Here is a 16456-nt window from a genome sequence, read left to right as displayed (position 1 = left end):
GCCCTGTTCCCAGCCTTGTGCCCCCGACACAAAGCACCGCCCGAGCCAGCTGTGAAGACCATCCCACATTCTTACTCTTGGTGGGAAGAGAATACGGTGTGCCCCTCACCACGGTCACAGAGCAGATATCAGAACACTTGAGCTGGCATATGGAGGGAACAGAATGTCAAAGGGGTTTTTTATTGCAGCTGACCAGATAATTAGGTAATTAGCACTGCTAACTGATAGGGCACATCCTCCATGCATCTGTACATCTCCAGGGAGGAATATTTTCAAAAATGTACTATCAAGTGCTTTTTATTATACTTTGTTTTTTTCTTTCTGGAGAGCATTTCATTTCTCAAAAAGGATGCCAGGCACATTTCTCTTCTGTGCCAGGATGGCCCTTTTTCACTTAGTCAAGCTGGACTGCAAACAACAAAGAAGTGAATCTGTTTCTGGCCCCCCATGGATCTTACAACAAGCCCTGCAGCGCTGTTAGCTTCTTTGTGAACATGCCAAGCCCCCACCTGAGGGGTGCATGGTGTTAGGAACAAGGTCTTACTGAGAGACAGAAAAGACCAGGAGAGGGAGCACAAGAACGCAAGATACTTATATAGATCTGGGTTGCAGGGCAAGTCATAGAAAGAGAGCAAGGCAAAGAGAAGCAAATTGCCTCAAAAAATATATGTAGAATCTGAATGGTGTACTTTTTAGGGGGAAAAAAGGGGCACTTGGGACCTCTTACTTGTTCATCACACAGAAGAAACCTTTAGCTGATTATATTGAATGCAGACCTAAAAGGCCGTTTGATCTGTTCTTGTTTGTCCTCGATCATCATTGTGACTTTACGAACTGCTAAGTCTGTCAGCAATTAATAACACTTTCGAGCTACCGTCCCTTGTCCTCTTAGCTCCCCTTTGCCCCACAGTGATATGGGAGCAAATGCATCAAAATGGCAAGCGGGCAGCCTCATGTAGAGACGAGCAAATCTCAGTTCTACGACAGTCCTTAGCTGGGTGGGGTTTGTAGCCTGAGGAGGCTGTGTCATCCAGTTCGAGGCAGAGAGACCAGGCACCTTCCTGGTCTCACTCTACAGGGTGCTGCTGGGGGCCACCTTTGCAATACAGGGTACGGCTCGCTTTATTCCCTTAAACACGTACTGACTACCTCCCGTGGTTCCATAGTCTTAGGTGCTGGGAGAATAAACAATGACTAAGGAAGAAAGGGTGCCCAGCCTGAGATGTGCTGGGCGGATGGGCCAGAGACAAGCTGACAGGTAATGACAACACAGTGTAAGAGCTGCAATGGGGGAGGTCCAGGGGCTGGCGGAGGGGCACCTACCTCAGAGGAAGTAAGAGAAATGGAGGCCCAAGGGAGGATTAGCCAGGTAGTGGGTGGGCACTGGTGCTGCACGTGGGAGAAAAGGAATGCGCGGACACATGAGCACATCCAGCACCCAGGGCAGTGAGGCAGGAGTTCAGCTGGGGGAGGGGTGCTGGGGTGGCCACAGGTGACACTAGACAGGTGAGCAGGGGTGAGGGCCGCACAGTCAGGCTACGTCACACCCAGGAGGCTGGCCGGCAATCAAGAGCCACTGGGGTCTGCCGAGCAGGAGTACTGGGGAGATTACTCTAGCCACAGCTGGGGGGGGGCAACCTGGGCAGGGGGGCAGGCTGGTCACAGAAGTCCAGGCAAGCGCCAGCTGTGGCCGGAATGTGGGTAGTGGCCGTAGAAGGGAGGTGCAGACAGAGCAGAGAGACTGGGAGGGGGCTGAGCTGCTGAAGTGTGAGAGCACAGACCGAGAATCATATACAAAGGGCCATGCTGCCTCTAACCAACCGAGGCCGGAGCCTGGGTCCCACACTGGCAGAAGGAGGGTTCCAGTAGGAGTCATGTGGGACACTTTACCACATGACTGATAGGATGGGAACTGTGTAAAGGATCAGAGGTGTAACCAAGGTAGTTTGGGATTCAGGGTCATAAATTACTGAGGAGGATATGGATCCGAATTCTATAGCCTGGAGCTTTCTCTAAAGGAAGACAACCACTGATGCCAGTCAGTTGTTTTAGCCACGGCATGATGTAGGATTTTTAAGAACAGCGAACTTGCCCAATAAATCATTCTGGCCTGGCCAATAAGAAAGAGGTGATAGTTCCTACAGAATGTGAGATGTCCGTTTTATTTTAAAATAAAGATGAACGGAAAATAGATGAACTAATAAAACGAGATGACTTGCTGAAAATAGCTATGGTCAGAGATGGGGAAAAGGCAACCTTCCTTCCAGGCCCTGTTCATTGATTTTTATGATAATTGTGGAGCAACAGATCAGTTCTGTGGCCAGAGCCTGCCTGGGCCTCTAGACACCTCTTCCATCATCACTCAAATGGACGTCAGACTTCAAAGTGGACCTTGGGAGTCTGACCCTCCTGCTTCCCTCTTATAAGAACTCTTATGATTACACTGTACCCAACTAGATAACCCAGGATAATCTCCCCATCTCAATCCTTAACTTAATCACTTCTGCACTCCCTTTTGCCATATAAGGTAACATACTCATAGGCTTTGGGGGATCAGGACACAGACATCTTTGGGGGGCCATTATTCTACCTACCACACTGGGTTATTATAAAATCTATATAGCTGTTTTCTTAAACATGTCTTACACCTCATGCCTCAAAACTGAGGCCCCAGACAAAATTGAGTCCTTATGTAAGTCAAGATGACCTAGATATTAAGGTCTTTATTTGATCAAGTGGCATGAATTGAGGAATCATCAATGGGTAGAAAGAAGAAGAACGAAGATTTATTTCAGATTTCAGGTGCTTTCTCTTTGCTATCATTTTACATTTCAACTTTTTCAGCATCTTTTTCGTTCTTTCTTGCGTAAAGGCAAATTTCTCTTGCTAGGCTCATGGTGACTTCTGTGTGGCACAGGAAAACCCTGAACGAGAGATGGAGATACTGGCTGTCTCCAAGCTATAGCTGACTGGTGTGGCGCCCTGGGCCTCATTCTTCCACCTGTTTAAAACACAGACACCTGGGGCGCCTGAGTGGCTCAGTCAGTTAAGCGTCCGACTCTTGATTTCGGCTCAGGTCCTGATCGCAGGGTTGTGGGCTCGAGCCTCGTGTTGAGCTCTGTGCTCAGTGCGGAATCTGCTTGTCCCTCTCCCTCTGCTCCTCCCCCCTGCTGGCTCTCTCTCTCTCTCAAATAAATAAATTAAAAAAATCTTACGAAAACCAAAAAAACCCACAGACACCTGCATCTTTAATGAGTGTTACTACTCTCATCTCTCAGGCAAGAGGTTAAGAATATGGGAGTCAGGCTGCCCAGGCTTCTATCCAGGCTCCTTGACTTAGGAGCTGACCTTGGCACAAATTAATTAACCTCTCTTGCCTCAGTTTCCTCATCATATGGAGATGATGATGATGATGATGATAATAATAATAATAATAATAGTAATATTAGCAGCAATCCTAGAGGGTCAGTGAGTTAAGCATGTAAAAAAGTGCATGGAGCAGTGCCTGGCACATAGTGAATGCTCAATAAAGGTTATTTTTTTAAATCCTCATCAGCATCACTGTATTAGACAGGAAGGCTATACAAAAGATAAAATATAGCCCATTTCTTTAGTGCTGGGTCAGATGAATTTTAAGACCAAGGTTTTATGATTCCCAATATATCACAAAAGAAAAAAATTCCCTGATGTTCTTAATTCCCATGCATCGTGCTGCGTTAGCAAGATCTTTTAATATTTCTCCTTGCTGCCAATTAAGGGAACCAAGTCAAAGTTGATACGTAAAAATTGCTGTTCCATTATCACCTGCTGGCCTTGCTAATAAATCTTGGCTTAATGAAGCATATGTATCTTTTTAGTGGAACAGAGTATAACCAAAACTAGAGGGATAGGAGCTCCAGCTTGTTTATAATAGGGCCTTCAGAAAGCCCACTGCATAATTGTGTGCCCATAAATACAAACGCTATAATTTTCTTGGATCAAAGATCATTTTTAAAAAGTAAGCACATACACATCTATACTCATGGAAGCTTCTCAAGCAGGTTTACAAGGTCCAGTAAGTCAGTTTTGAGAGGAGGTCTTCAAATAGCTCTCTTCCACTTGAAATCTGAAGTGTGGAAAGTGGAGTGGATGTATGTTTTACCGGAAGAGTCAGCAATCGAAAGAGAGTACACTCACAGCTGTAGCAAGCCAGGATGAATTTATACAGCGAATTTTAAATCAGGCTCAAAATTGGCTTGCGTTATCCATTGAAAAAAATTCCACTGATTTTGGGCTTCCTGATGATGTTTTCTGGGTGAGGCAGACCTTTGACTGAGAGCCAAGTAAAGCTTTAGATGCAGACTCTCCATTTCCCAAAGAATTTGAAGAGGCAGAAATTGCTAACAGAATTCAGGAACAAAAATGAATATTATATTTCTACTTGCTAGCAACTATCTTGGTTTAATACCTGACTGATTTGGTTCTGTCCTCAGTGGCTGAAATCCTTCCACTTTATTCTTACTTCTTTAGACAGACTTTAAGAACTTCGTTACCCTCCCACCCTCTATCTTTTCCCCTTTTCTGTCTCTATTCAAATACTTCTACAAGTGTTTATAATGGAACACAGTATTCCATTAAAAAAAAAAAAACCCAACTCTGTAAGTCCATTGATCTTTTTTTGTTCCTCTGATCCTAAGATCTTTGTTATTCTACTCAAATTATTTTCATATTCACTTGGTATAAAATAGGTGCTAAATAAAGTTAGTTTCTTTCTTCTTTCTTTGCTTGGCCCTTATCTGATAATGTATTTCTTCCTTTAGTCTTTGGTTTACAAACCACTTGCTAAATAATTGGCTCTGAGAGCCTCCTTCAGAGTCGACATCATTTACTGGGAAACTTAGCCCAAACGGTGATACTTCTCATAAGGCATCTTGGAAATGAAAAGGTTTCAGAGAAAAAATCAAGTCTCACTTATCAAAAATGAAGTGCTTTTGTTCTCCTTTCAGAGCTGGTGGCAGAAGGGAAGTATCAGCTTTCAGAGGTCCCAATGAAATATTTGACAAGATAGGTGAAATGTTTTTCTTTATTTGGGCTGCTTGTTTCATAATACGCTTGATGTGTTTCACCAGAAAACCAAGGTCAATTCAATTGATCAAACATGGTTTCAGCGACAGACACACATACATATAAAATGCTCACATCCAGTTATAATGACACTGAATCTCATTTAGAACCACAAGAGCTAGGGAATTAAGAGTTAATACTTAGGCCCCATCCTTAATTCATCCTGTCATGCCCAAGTATCACTTCTCCTATAGCAAGCAAGATCACCCACTGTTCTGAGGCCACGAGACAGAGAATGAAATCGGCTATAACATTACCGTGTCACAACGGAGGTAATTAGGGATGAGCCTGGAGAACAAGCTGGGGTGTTCTTTGTATGTGAGAGCGGGAAGCAGGACAGGGGGGAAAGAAAGGAAGACAAAATAAAAAGAGTAAGAAAGCAGGCACATTAGCCCCAGGCAAGCTCTTGCTCGTCTCCCATTCTGTTCCTACCGGGGGCATCTTTAGGGCAGGGTGCAGGCTGCAGCCCCCATTACACAGCACAGGCTATTAGCTGTCTAAACTCCCAAACAAACTTCAAAGAGTATATGAACCATGATGATCAAGCTGATAAAACGCTATGGTCTAACGCTTTTTCATGCAATTGTGCATGTGGGCGGGGGGGGGGGGGCTTCTCTTCTACCCAGCGAAGTGCTCCTTGGTTTGCTTATTTTAGGAATGGTTTGGATTACTGCTCTTTCAACAATATTAGGGGTCATATATACCCACTAAAATGAGATAATCACACTTCCTTTCCTTTTTTTTTTTTCCATACTTTCTTTATCATGAATCACTGCTTTAATTTTTAACCTGACCCAGCAGGAAATGATGTGTTTAACCCCATATAACTCTCATTTGATTATGGAATTAATAAAATCTCAGTTAACCAAACAGAACCCATGGCGCTATCTCAGGGCAACCACAAATTTAAGGAGGGAATCACCCCCCTCTTCTCTGATGCCTTCTTGGTTCAGAGCAGGTAAAATCACACACAAAAAAGGAAAAAGGGAATTTAGTAACTTGCCTCCCTTATTCATTACTTTACCATAAAGAGGTCTGCTCTCTATTTATAAATTCATTTTTCTTCAAGGCTTCCTCATCATAGGACTAGGTTCTGCCAATAGATAATACTACTCTCAGATTGTCATTTGCCTGTAAACTTTTAATGTTCTTATTTCTTCATTTTTGCTATTTGGACAATTTTATCACACACTGAGGAATCACTATCTTGATGCTATCTGTTAAAATATACAATGAACTTCCTCCTTATCCTGTTGAAAATACACCTCTCATGACATCACGAAATGAGGGTTCTACTTGGATTTATTCAGAAAATAAATACATATACTTGTTATTAGGACTTCTCAAATTTATGAAAAAAAAATACCTCTTTGAACTTAAACCACATGCAGAAGGTTAGCTATTATCTTAATCCTAAATTCTATTATATTTATATCACAGATGTTCTGTGCTGATAGAAAAGTCTGAGCTATTTGGATTTGCCAGCTTGGATTAATAACTACCCATCTCAAATCATTAATGATGCTGGTTCCAGTTCAGTGATCGAAATGGGTAAAAAAATTTCATTTGATTCTTTTCCTTATGAAAGAGCCGTTGGCTTCACGATGCACTTCTTTCTGGAAAAAGTCCTTTTGAAAGCAAGAATACTGAAAACGGTGTAAGAAGTGCTAGAGAAGAATAGAAATTCATTTTAAAGCAGTGTACCATGTACAAATGCTGTCTTACAAATAGGATTATTTAATTTAAACCTTAGATCTGTCAAGCTCCATTACTTCAAATGGAGCCTGTCGCTTCTTGAGTTCATTATATATCGAGATTATATTACAATTTCTGTTAGGTTAAGTCAATGCTGAGATACAAGGCGGTTAAAGAAATAATTACACAGCAGCGTCAGTAAATAGAGCAAAGTCACTGCAGTGTTCCGAAAGGCAAAAAAGTCATCTTGCTAAATGAGGATCCAAGCTGTCCTGTACCAAGACTGTTCCTAATAAATAAAAGGCCTCTGGGAAAAGTGCTGAGCGTATGCTGGATCTATTTTCAGCTTGCATCAGCAGCTGCTGCCCCTGGGATCACATCTTTACGCATACTCTACACCATATGTAATCACTCCAGTGCTGCAACCAGTAAGATAATGAAAGAGCATGGCATAAATCTATACTTGAGTGGAATGCTAAATGAGGAAAATAATACAAAAAGGGGGGAAATAAACCGCATTTTCAAGTCATTAGGAAGAAAGACTTTGACATATGAAGTGTTGCAACCATTAATAGCACTTATCATATAGAGTGGAGACAAAGAGACAAATTAATCAAACTGACAGAACTGGGACATTTTATGCTAATGCAGGCTCCCAGGTTTTAGTCTGTATTCCTCTGCGTCTGGAAAACTGATACCATTACAGGGCAGGAAATTGCATGAATAACATGCAACAGATCATAAAAATTCACACACCAACTGCAGAAACACTGCCAAAAGCTCCGTAAAAACAAGGATGGAGACCTCAACAGAGAAACTACCAGCAAGTAATGAATGCAAATAAGTCCAGGAATATCTCCCATTCATGCATCGTAATTAACCATAGGCTTCTCGCTCATAATTATAGTGGCAAAATCGAAGCCTAGAGAGCAGATGCTGAGGCTAGCCAGAGAAGGCTGCCCAGGCCCTCCTCGTTCAAGGCCACTTGCCATCAGCTGGGGCGAGGAACACTTGGACATTTACTGGCTGGACTGTGTTAGCATAAAAAAATGCAAAATAAACATAAAAGCATTAACTTAAGACTTTAAAAGGGAGGAGGGAAAGGAAAAATTGATAATGCAAAGAAAAGAGAAGTGACCATTTCCATGTATGTTTGTACAAGTGGTGGAAATAAAGAGAACCTAATACTGAAAGCGCTTTTATGAAACACACGCTGCCCCTGACTTATAAACAGCCCCCACTTTGTGAATAAGCTGTACTTAAAAGTGAATGGCAGGCAAGTCCTCAGGAAGGCTCGCCGGAGAAACTGCCCCTTGTTCTCCAATTGTGAACACCCATGACGGTGGGTGGAGATGGGTCCAACTGGCTCCTTAAGACCCATCTATAGAGATCTCTATCCCTCCCTGGAGGAAGCTCATGCATCCTTGAGACTGGGAGAAGATGGGCCCCTTGGCTGGAACGCCAAAAATATTTTTCCCATAAAAAATATAAAATGAATAGAAGTTAGGTGTGGCTGAAAAAAAGGACACTAGAACTAGAATCCAGAGATATCCTCTTCGCTGGCATTCAGACTCCGTTGCATTCCTCCCTCTCATTCCCATCTAATACACGCTACACATTTTCCTGCCTCTAGAACTTTTCTAAAGGATGCTCTTCATTTATTTGACAAACATTAACCAAATGGCTATCATGTTGGCATTGTTCTAGATGGTCGATTTGCAGACTGAAAATATCACCGCCACCACACAGAAATCTGACGCAAGGATCTTACTGTCTAGATGAGGAGACAGACAAGCAATAATTCAATTGCCATACAATGCCAAAGGTGCTATGACGGAAATATAGAGAAGGTGCTGCAGGCATATAATGGGGGGAGACACTAACCCCAAGATGGCCTTTTCCCACCCACTGACATCCCACCTGTACCTCCTCTCCTCCATGATGTCCTCTCTCCTTAGAATGACCTACTCTTCCCTTGTACTTTCATAGCCCTTCCCTCATTCCTAAAGAATTCATTTCCTTCTCTCTTTGCATAATGATAAATATCTGTTCACTGAATAAATTTTAGAAAATGAAACGTGATTCAGATGTGAGATTTGGGAGCTGATTTAGGAAAGTAATCATGATTTATAACCTATTTCTAGAAAAAAACATTCTAAGTTCAAACAACTAATTTCTTTTTTCTTTTTTTAAAAAAGATTTTATTTACTTATTTGAGAGAGGGGGGAGAGACAGAGAGAGCACGCACAAGCAGGGGGGGAGGGAGAAGCAGACTCCCCACTGAGCAGGGAGCCCAATGCGGAGCTCGATCCCAGGACCCCAGAGATCACAACCTGAGCCAAAGGCAGACGCTTAACTGACTGAGCCACCCAGGAGCCCTCAAACAACTAATTTCTTAAACTTCTGGAATGCAATTTATCCAGACTGCCCATCCTAGCCTTTGTCCTTAGACAATGGGCCACCAAAACTACAACCTGCATCTACACAGACCAATGCATGAAACGATGGAAATGTTTCAAGTAGTGCAACTGTGAAATGAAGATTCTTCTTACAGTCATGTAACTTGCATTTAAAAAAAAAATCTGATGGTTTCAGGGGAAGACTCCCACCGCCTCCCAGCCTTGGTAAAATGAAAAGTGAAAAGTGCCCTTGGTCTTATGTATGAATGTGGGGTTATGTTTGGTCGTATGCAGTACTTTATAGAAAACTGCTTCATAAGGACCCTAAGTTGATGGATTATTATGATTATAATCATCAGATTAGACTGCTCACAATGGCAGATCTGGGAACATAGCTAGACCACAGGGGCTAACCCTTATTACCAAGGTACCAAGTCTGACTGGCAACCCTCCAGAGGGAAAAGAAGGGCCAGGTATGGTTTTTCTCTGCTACTTCTCAGCCCTGAGGACACGTGCCTGCGAACCCAGATCTTGGGTAGAGTAATCACCTAACGGTGCATTTGCAGAACCCTGCTGGTTTCCACTGGAAGGTGTTGAGTCTCGGGCTTGTACTGCTGCTTTTTCTTTTTTGTAAAGTCTGTATAAACTTTTATTTCTTAATATAATAGGATTTTAAAATACATTATTTTCAATGTTTATCTTTTGTATAATTTCAGCATACTTACCATTTTACCCTTTTATCAATACAATCAGTTGTCATACTATTGACTAGCCAGCAGTGAGCTAGTCTCACCATAAGCAGGGCTTAATTTTCAGTATTTTTACCGGTGGCTGGGGTCACAGTGGCCTTATTCTTCACGTACTAGCCGTAAAGAGACGTTTGAATTAGAATGAAATTTTAAAGGTGGCAAACGGTGTACATTCTGGTTAGGCTTAATTAGATGTTACTATTTTGGAAAGAAAAAAAGCTATAACCCAAATGTAAGATAGCAACAATTATTTAAGCTTATATATGATGAAAACCAATAGGATTTCTAGTGATTCCTGTCTTTGAATATGGTTAGAAAGAGAATGTGTTCTCAATGGGGGAGAATGTTGGGGACTAAGATGGCAAAACCCGAAAACTGATGCTCAGGTTCCCTGAACTGATGAACAATTATTTGGATTGTGCATATTTATGGCCCTTTATTTTAATAAGCATATTAAACTCTGGAAAAAAATGACAAAAAGACCAGAGAAGTGGTCATATTTATGAAAAAGAAATGGGATTTACATATTATGAGAAAATAATTCTAGCGGTAAGTGAATAACTATTTTCAACAGAAATCTCTTTATAAATCCTGGATTTGGGGAACAACACGAGATCATGACATACAGGCGAAGTTTTGAAACTTTTCTGGAAGTAGTTGTTACCTACATGAAGAACCTAAGTCGGTGTGATATTATTTGATAGGGTTATACAGAGCTCCGTCTGTGGATGGTCAATACATGTGGAATGATGACCAGCTCTTTGCTATAATCATTGAGAGTAAAGAAAGGGAAATGGAGGGTGAGGGAGGTAAACTGGTGGTCCTGGGGGACTCAGGTTGCTGGAGAGGTTTTCTTTCTCTCTTTCTCTTTCTTTCTTTCTTTCATTTTCTTTCTTTCTTTCTCTTTCTTCTTTCTCTTCCTTCCTTCTTTTAAGATTTTATTTATTTATTTGAGAGAGAGAGAGCACGAGTGGGGCAGTGAGGGGCAGAGGGAGAGGGAGAAGCAGACTCCTTGCTGAGCAGGGAGCCCGATGCAGGACTCGATCCCAGGACCCTGAGATCATGACCTGAGCTGAAGGCAGACGCTTAACTGAGTCAACCAGGCACCCAGAGATGTTTCTTAATAGATGGCTACAGGTGCTGCAGAAGTTGTGAGTTTGAAGAAAGAGAGAAAAAGGGTCTAAATTTATTGCTAAGACAGGGGCCCGAGACAGGTGATGGAAGCACAGAGCAGGGGAGATGGGAGAAGGGTATGAAGGGCTGCAGTGGCAAGTGGGAGGTGGTCCCTGGCAAATGGGGAAGAGGACGTAGCCACTGAATCTAAAAGGGGAGAGAGATGGTGGAAAGACAAAGAACTTCCTGGCAACAAGCACTACTGATCATAACAAGCTATTAGAAGGAGGTTGTGGGATCAGTTTTCCAGAATTTTTTTTTTAATGTTAAGAGACATATGTCTTTTTTTGGATTGTTTAGGTTTTGTTTTGGATGTAGGTAGCTTGAGGACTTCTCATTTTTCTGGAAGGCACATATCAGAATTATATTTTAATATAACTGTGTCTTCCAGACATATATTCAAATATAATTCTAGTCTGTGTGAATTAGAATAAACATCTGAACGGAACTTTATGGATTATGAACCATGAATTTTCCTATTACTATATCATTTCTTCCTCCCAACTGCTTGGTAAGTGAAGTGTTTATGATTCTTATTCTCATTTTCTATGAAACTATGGTTTGGAGAGCTTAAACAACTTGCCCAAGGTCACGGGGCTTACGTCCTGAACCCCTCACTCCAGATCATGTGTGGACCTCCCCGTATTTCTACAGCCATGTTAACAAAGCAGCTCTGACACATTTTCTTTTTATCATTCCTCATAAAAGATATTTTTTCATTTTGATCATTACCCTCACATATTTCAAGAAAAGACGTGGGTACTGTGCATTTCTACAATAGCCAGAAACGAAAACCAAGAAGGCAGGGACCGACAGAACAGAACTTGGGCTTGGATTTTCCCACCACGTGGCTGACTTTCATCTATCCCCTTTGGCTTGATTTTGCTCCACTTGCACAAGCTGAGAGCTTTGTTTAAACATTTGGGAAATATTCTAAATGTGTGTGGGAAATCTCCATCCTCCACCTTTAAGTTGGGGCCAAAATTCTCCATAAAGGAGTATATTGATTCGAACAGGACATACTCTTTGCCTCTGTTTTATAAGGTTTCTTTTTATTCATTCACTTAACAAATATTTATTAAGTACCTACTATGTGCCAGGCAATGCTAGGCTCTAGGGACCGATTGGCAAACAAGTTAGGCAGGATAGCTGGCACCGTACTCTAGTCCTGCACTATGCTGGTTAGTCCAATATGATGGTCACTAGCCACGTGTGACTATTTACATTACAATTAATTAAAATTAAATAAAATTTAAAAATTCAGTTTAGTTAGTCACACTAGCCACATTGCAAGTGCTCAGTAGCCACATGTACCTAGTGGCTACCATATTGGACTGTGTGGGAAAACATTTTTATCATCATAGAAAATATTATTGAACAGCACTGATCTAGAAGAGATAGATAATAAACAATTCAGTCAATGATGTCTGTTTGAAAATCATGATACAATTTTAGGACTTTTCTGTTATTCTTTGGTCTTTAAAAGGCATCTATATCTTTCTCTTGCAACAAACATGCCTTCCTTCATGGCCTTCTTACTTTTTGCTTAGACCATTATAACAACCTGGCCATTGTCTCTTTCTCCCTGAATGCTTCCTTTGTATTGTTGCCTGATTAATCATCCCAATGACAATCACTTTATTTCCCTGCTTCCTGCAGAATAAAACCCAAGCCCCTCTCAAATGGCATTCAAGGCTCTTTAGAATTGGGCTCAACTGACTTGTCCTGATTCATCTCATGCCATCTGTCCCCTCTTTCTCCTACAACTTTAGCAACAGAAGATTGGGTTATTGTTATCAAACCCATTGCCCTCCATATCCATTCTTTGGAAGAACATCTAAACTATAAGGATACCCGGAACAGCCAAACAAATAGGTCTTTAGAACTTCATTGAGCTGAAACATGAGAAGGAAAAGAGGGGGGCAGAGGTATGTGGTCACAGAGAACTGATAGAGAGGTGCAAATCATCTTAGCTAGTCCTGAAGAAATTCTGCAACACGAAACAGTAGTCAGGTAGAGCCTTATCCTCTATCCTCACCATAAGTAGGGCTACAGACAGGTGAGGGGGTGGGGTAGAGATGCTGAGGGACCCAAGCAGGAGAGCTAGGGTATTTTGGAAGAAATACACAAATCAGATAACCAAGAATGGTTGATGGAAAGAAACACACACAACAAGTGTTTTCATCTAAATGTACTTAATGCAAAAAGCCTGTTCCTGTATTTCATGCAAAACTTATGAAAATAGGCGTGACCCTGTGTTCCCAATAAGATGCCATTGTGGCTTTCTTTGGGTAGATACTGTACAAGACAGACAGGGCTTGTGGACAGAAAAAGTACTGAATTATGAAGTGTTTCCTAAACTACAGAGACTTGGGGCCCTCTGTCACAATCTTTAGTATTCTCTCTAATGCAACTCACTTTCTTCCTTATAAATTTAGCTCAGAAAGAAACCTGTCCTAAGCAAGACTGTCTGTGGAATCTCAGGTTATGCTTTTTCTAATACATATTAAAATAAACACCATGACTTTGAAAAAAGTTCTTCATATGCCACTTGAGATCACCTCACTTGCATGTTGTGCTACACATATTCATATTTTGAGAAACACTGGGATTAGGAGACCGAACAATTATTCTGGCTAAATGCTGACATAGAAGACATTTGGACAAGGCCTCTCATATTCTCCGGTCTGAAACACGGGGACAGGACTGTGTGTTACTCCCCGGTGGTGGTAGGGGATGTGCGGTGAAGTAGCCAAAGGTGGTAAAGTGTTGGTAGACACGACGGGTTAATTCTTGATCAGCAACAACATCATTATCTTTCCTGGGGCTAGTGAGAATCAATGGATTAACATTTACAGGGAGCACAGAACTTTCCAAATGTCTACTACAATTATCAGTCCTTCGTAGGGAACAACGGAGGAGGTGGCCACCTGGGGCAGCCTCATTGGCATCAACGGGCTCCTGGAAGAGGCTGATGGGGTACAGGTTTGTGGGTGGCTGCAGGGGGCCCTCTTGGCATCTTCTAGCCTCTGTGCCGATAGGCTACCTCCTCTGTGTCTAGTCCAGAATTCCAGATGCTGCAGTGAGGTGGCAGCAGCTCAGCGAGGGTGGGAATGCGAAACTGCTCACATCAACGATGCACAGACATCGGAATTCCTTGATTGTGTTCCTGCTAATGGCACGGGCTGCCTCTAGGGCCGCCACATGAGATCATCTGAATTGGACTCTACAGGGACTCAGCTGGGCGGAGCCTCTACAGCTTTTGTCAGAGGCTTATTTTTCTTGCAAAAAAAAAAAGGGGGGGGGGGAGAAAAATCTGACACCTAAATGAAGGGGGCTTTATGTAACTCTTCTGCCATTTTTCTCTCACCTCTATAGCGTAGCTGAGCTCTTAGAAAACCGGTGTTAAAACACTTCAGCAAGAAGCCAGGCAATTGAAAGCCCCTTCTAACAGCTGTTAATGGTTGTCGATGAGCTGGCAGACACAGGGCTGGAAGGAAGGAGCCAAAAATAACGCCACAGCAGTATTTTCCAGGATTCCATCATTCCTGGTGCTGGAGAGAGGGAGCTTGAGGAACTGAAGTACAGTGTTATGAAAACAGTGACGAGGCTGGAGGGACGGAGGCCATGGGCTGTTGCCTGGAGAACCCAGTCCTTGTGTAGCAGGACTTGTAAGGGCTTTCTCAGGACCCTGGCATCTGAGAAAGACTAAAACAGGGAAATGGAAAGACAAGGTAAGGAGGACTGATGTTGGAAGTAAACTGAACTCAGCCCCCAGCGTTTTAACTCCTGGGCCATGCACTGGGGGAGCCTTATGAGGCCAGCTCTTCTTGGGGTATGTGTGTGTTTTATATGGTAGGCTTCATGAATTTATGTGTCATCCTTGTGCTGGGGCCACGCCAATCTTCTCTGTATCGTTCCAATTGTAGTGTATGTGCTGTCGAAGTGAGCACTTCTTGGTGTGTGTTTTTAATCTGCTTTCATTCTGTGGGATTTACAAACCCATCCCATGATCAAGGAACCATTTTAGACATATTTCTCCTTAGAAACCCTGCCCTCGACTCCTAGCCTGGATGGGGTTGCCTCCCTACTACCTTCCCACTCAACATGCTCTCTCTTTGATAGAGATTTGGGGCACTGTGGACTTCAGGAACTTAAAGTTTTTACATCATATCTCAATCTTATCAGCCATCTTCCCAAGAATGGTAGTCACATTATTATTTTTTGTTTTCTTTTTCTTTTTTTCTGAAGATTTTATTTTTAAATAATTTCTACACCCAACACGGGGCTCAAACTCACGACTCCAAGATCAAGAGTTGCATGCTCCACTGACTGAGCCAGCCAGGTGCTCCATGGTTTTCTTTTCATTTTTATGATATATACACATATTGGAGGAGTCTTTCCCCTCACATTTTCACTGTCACTCAATTCAGATGTGCATGTGGCACTCTTAAATTGTTCCACCTGCTCTCTGAAAGTTTTGATACTCTTTGTGAGTAAAACTAAGTCTCCGAACAGCACTTCCATTTGAACTGTATACTTGATCTTTCTGGGCTTGGCAAACCGTCACCCACTCAGAACCTAGACAGGAAAGTGGCAGATGATTCAAGCTTCATTAGGAACAAGTCATGCCAAAATAACTTCGTTTCTGGTTTTGATAGGATTACTGCTCAGAGAATGCAGTAGAAATAGCATCCCAGGATTTCAGCAAGGCAGCTGATACCTCTTAGGTCACTCTTGGAATAATATGAAAAAATGGGGTCTGGAAGGTAGTAAAATTAAGTGACCAGTAGCTGGATGATGGATTAATGTCAAGTTCAACCTGAAGGAAAGTGTTTGGTGACGTGAGCCAGGCTTCTATTGTCTGCTCTGTTACGGTTAAGTTCTGTATCTGACTAGGAAACTATGTGGGTGGCAAGCTGGTCAGATACTTTAGGAGAGAGAATCAAGATCCCAAATGACAACCACAGACTGATATTATGGGGGTAAAATGTAAAGATCCACTTGAACAAAAATGGACATCAAATCCTGTACAGGGATTAAAAAAAGTCAACTCTGTAAGGACAGGATGGAAAAGTGCTGGCTTAACAAGGTGAGTCAGGACAGTGACACAGATGCCAGGAAACTTAGCACAATCCTGGGCTACCGCAAGAGATGTATAATGCTGGGACAGGGTTATAGCTTTCCTCTATTCTTTGCTCTTCAGATCACATCGAGACTCTAGTATTTAGTGCTGTATGTTAAGAGCAGGCCTGACCAACGAGGGTCATGATGAGCACTGAATCCATGTGATATACGGAACCAAGCTGTTAAATCCTGAAAAAGCAAGATTTACAG

General features: G+C 42.2%; 1 protein-coding gene and 1 non-coding gene across 11 annotated transcripts in view; both read right to left on the bottom strand.

Annotated features, from left to right (window-relative positions):
• Positions 1–16456, bottom strand: part of BACH2 (BTB domain and CNC homolog 2) — a 350588-nt gene that overhangs the window by 38093 nt on the left and 296039 nt on the right. The gene's annotated exons all lie outside the window — the stretch shown is intronic.
• LOC116635960 lies at positions 14966–15072 on the bottom strand. Its single transcript, XR_004300257.1, has one exon. It is a non-coding gene; the product is annotated as a U6 spliceosomal RNA (small nuclear RNA).

The sequence above is a fragment of the Phoca vitulina genome, unplaced genomic scaffold (assembly GCF_004348235.1).
Source record: "Phoca vitulina isolate PV1807 unplaced genomic scaffold, GSC_HSeal_1.0 scaffold11, whole genome shotgun sequence".
Classification (NCBI taxonomy): Eukaryota; Metazoa; Chordata; class Mammalia; order Carnivora; family Phocidae; genus Phoca; species Phoca vitulina.
Note: the sequence above shows the minus strand (reverse complement) of the source record. Positions and strands in the feature narration are given on the sequence as shown.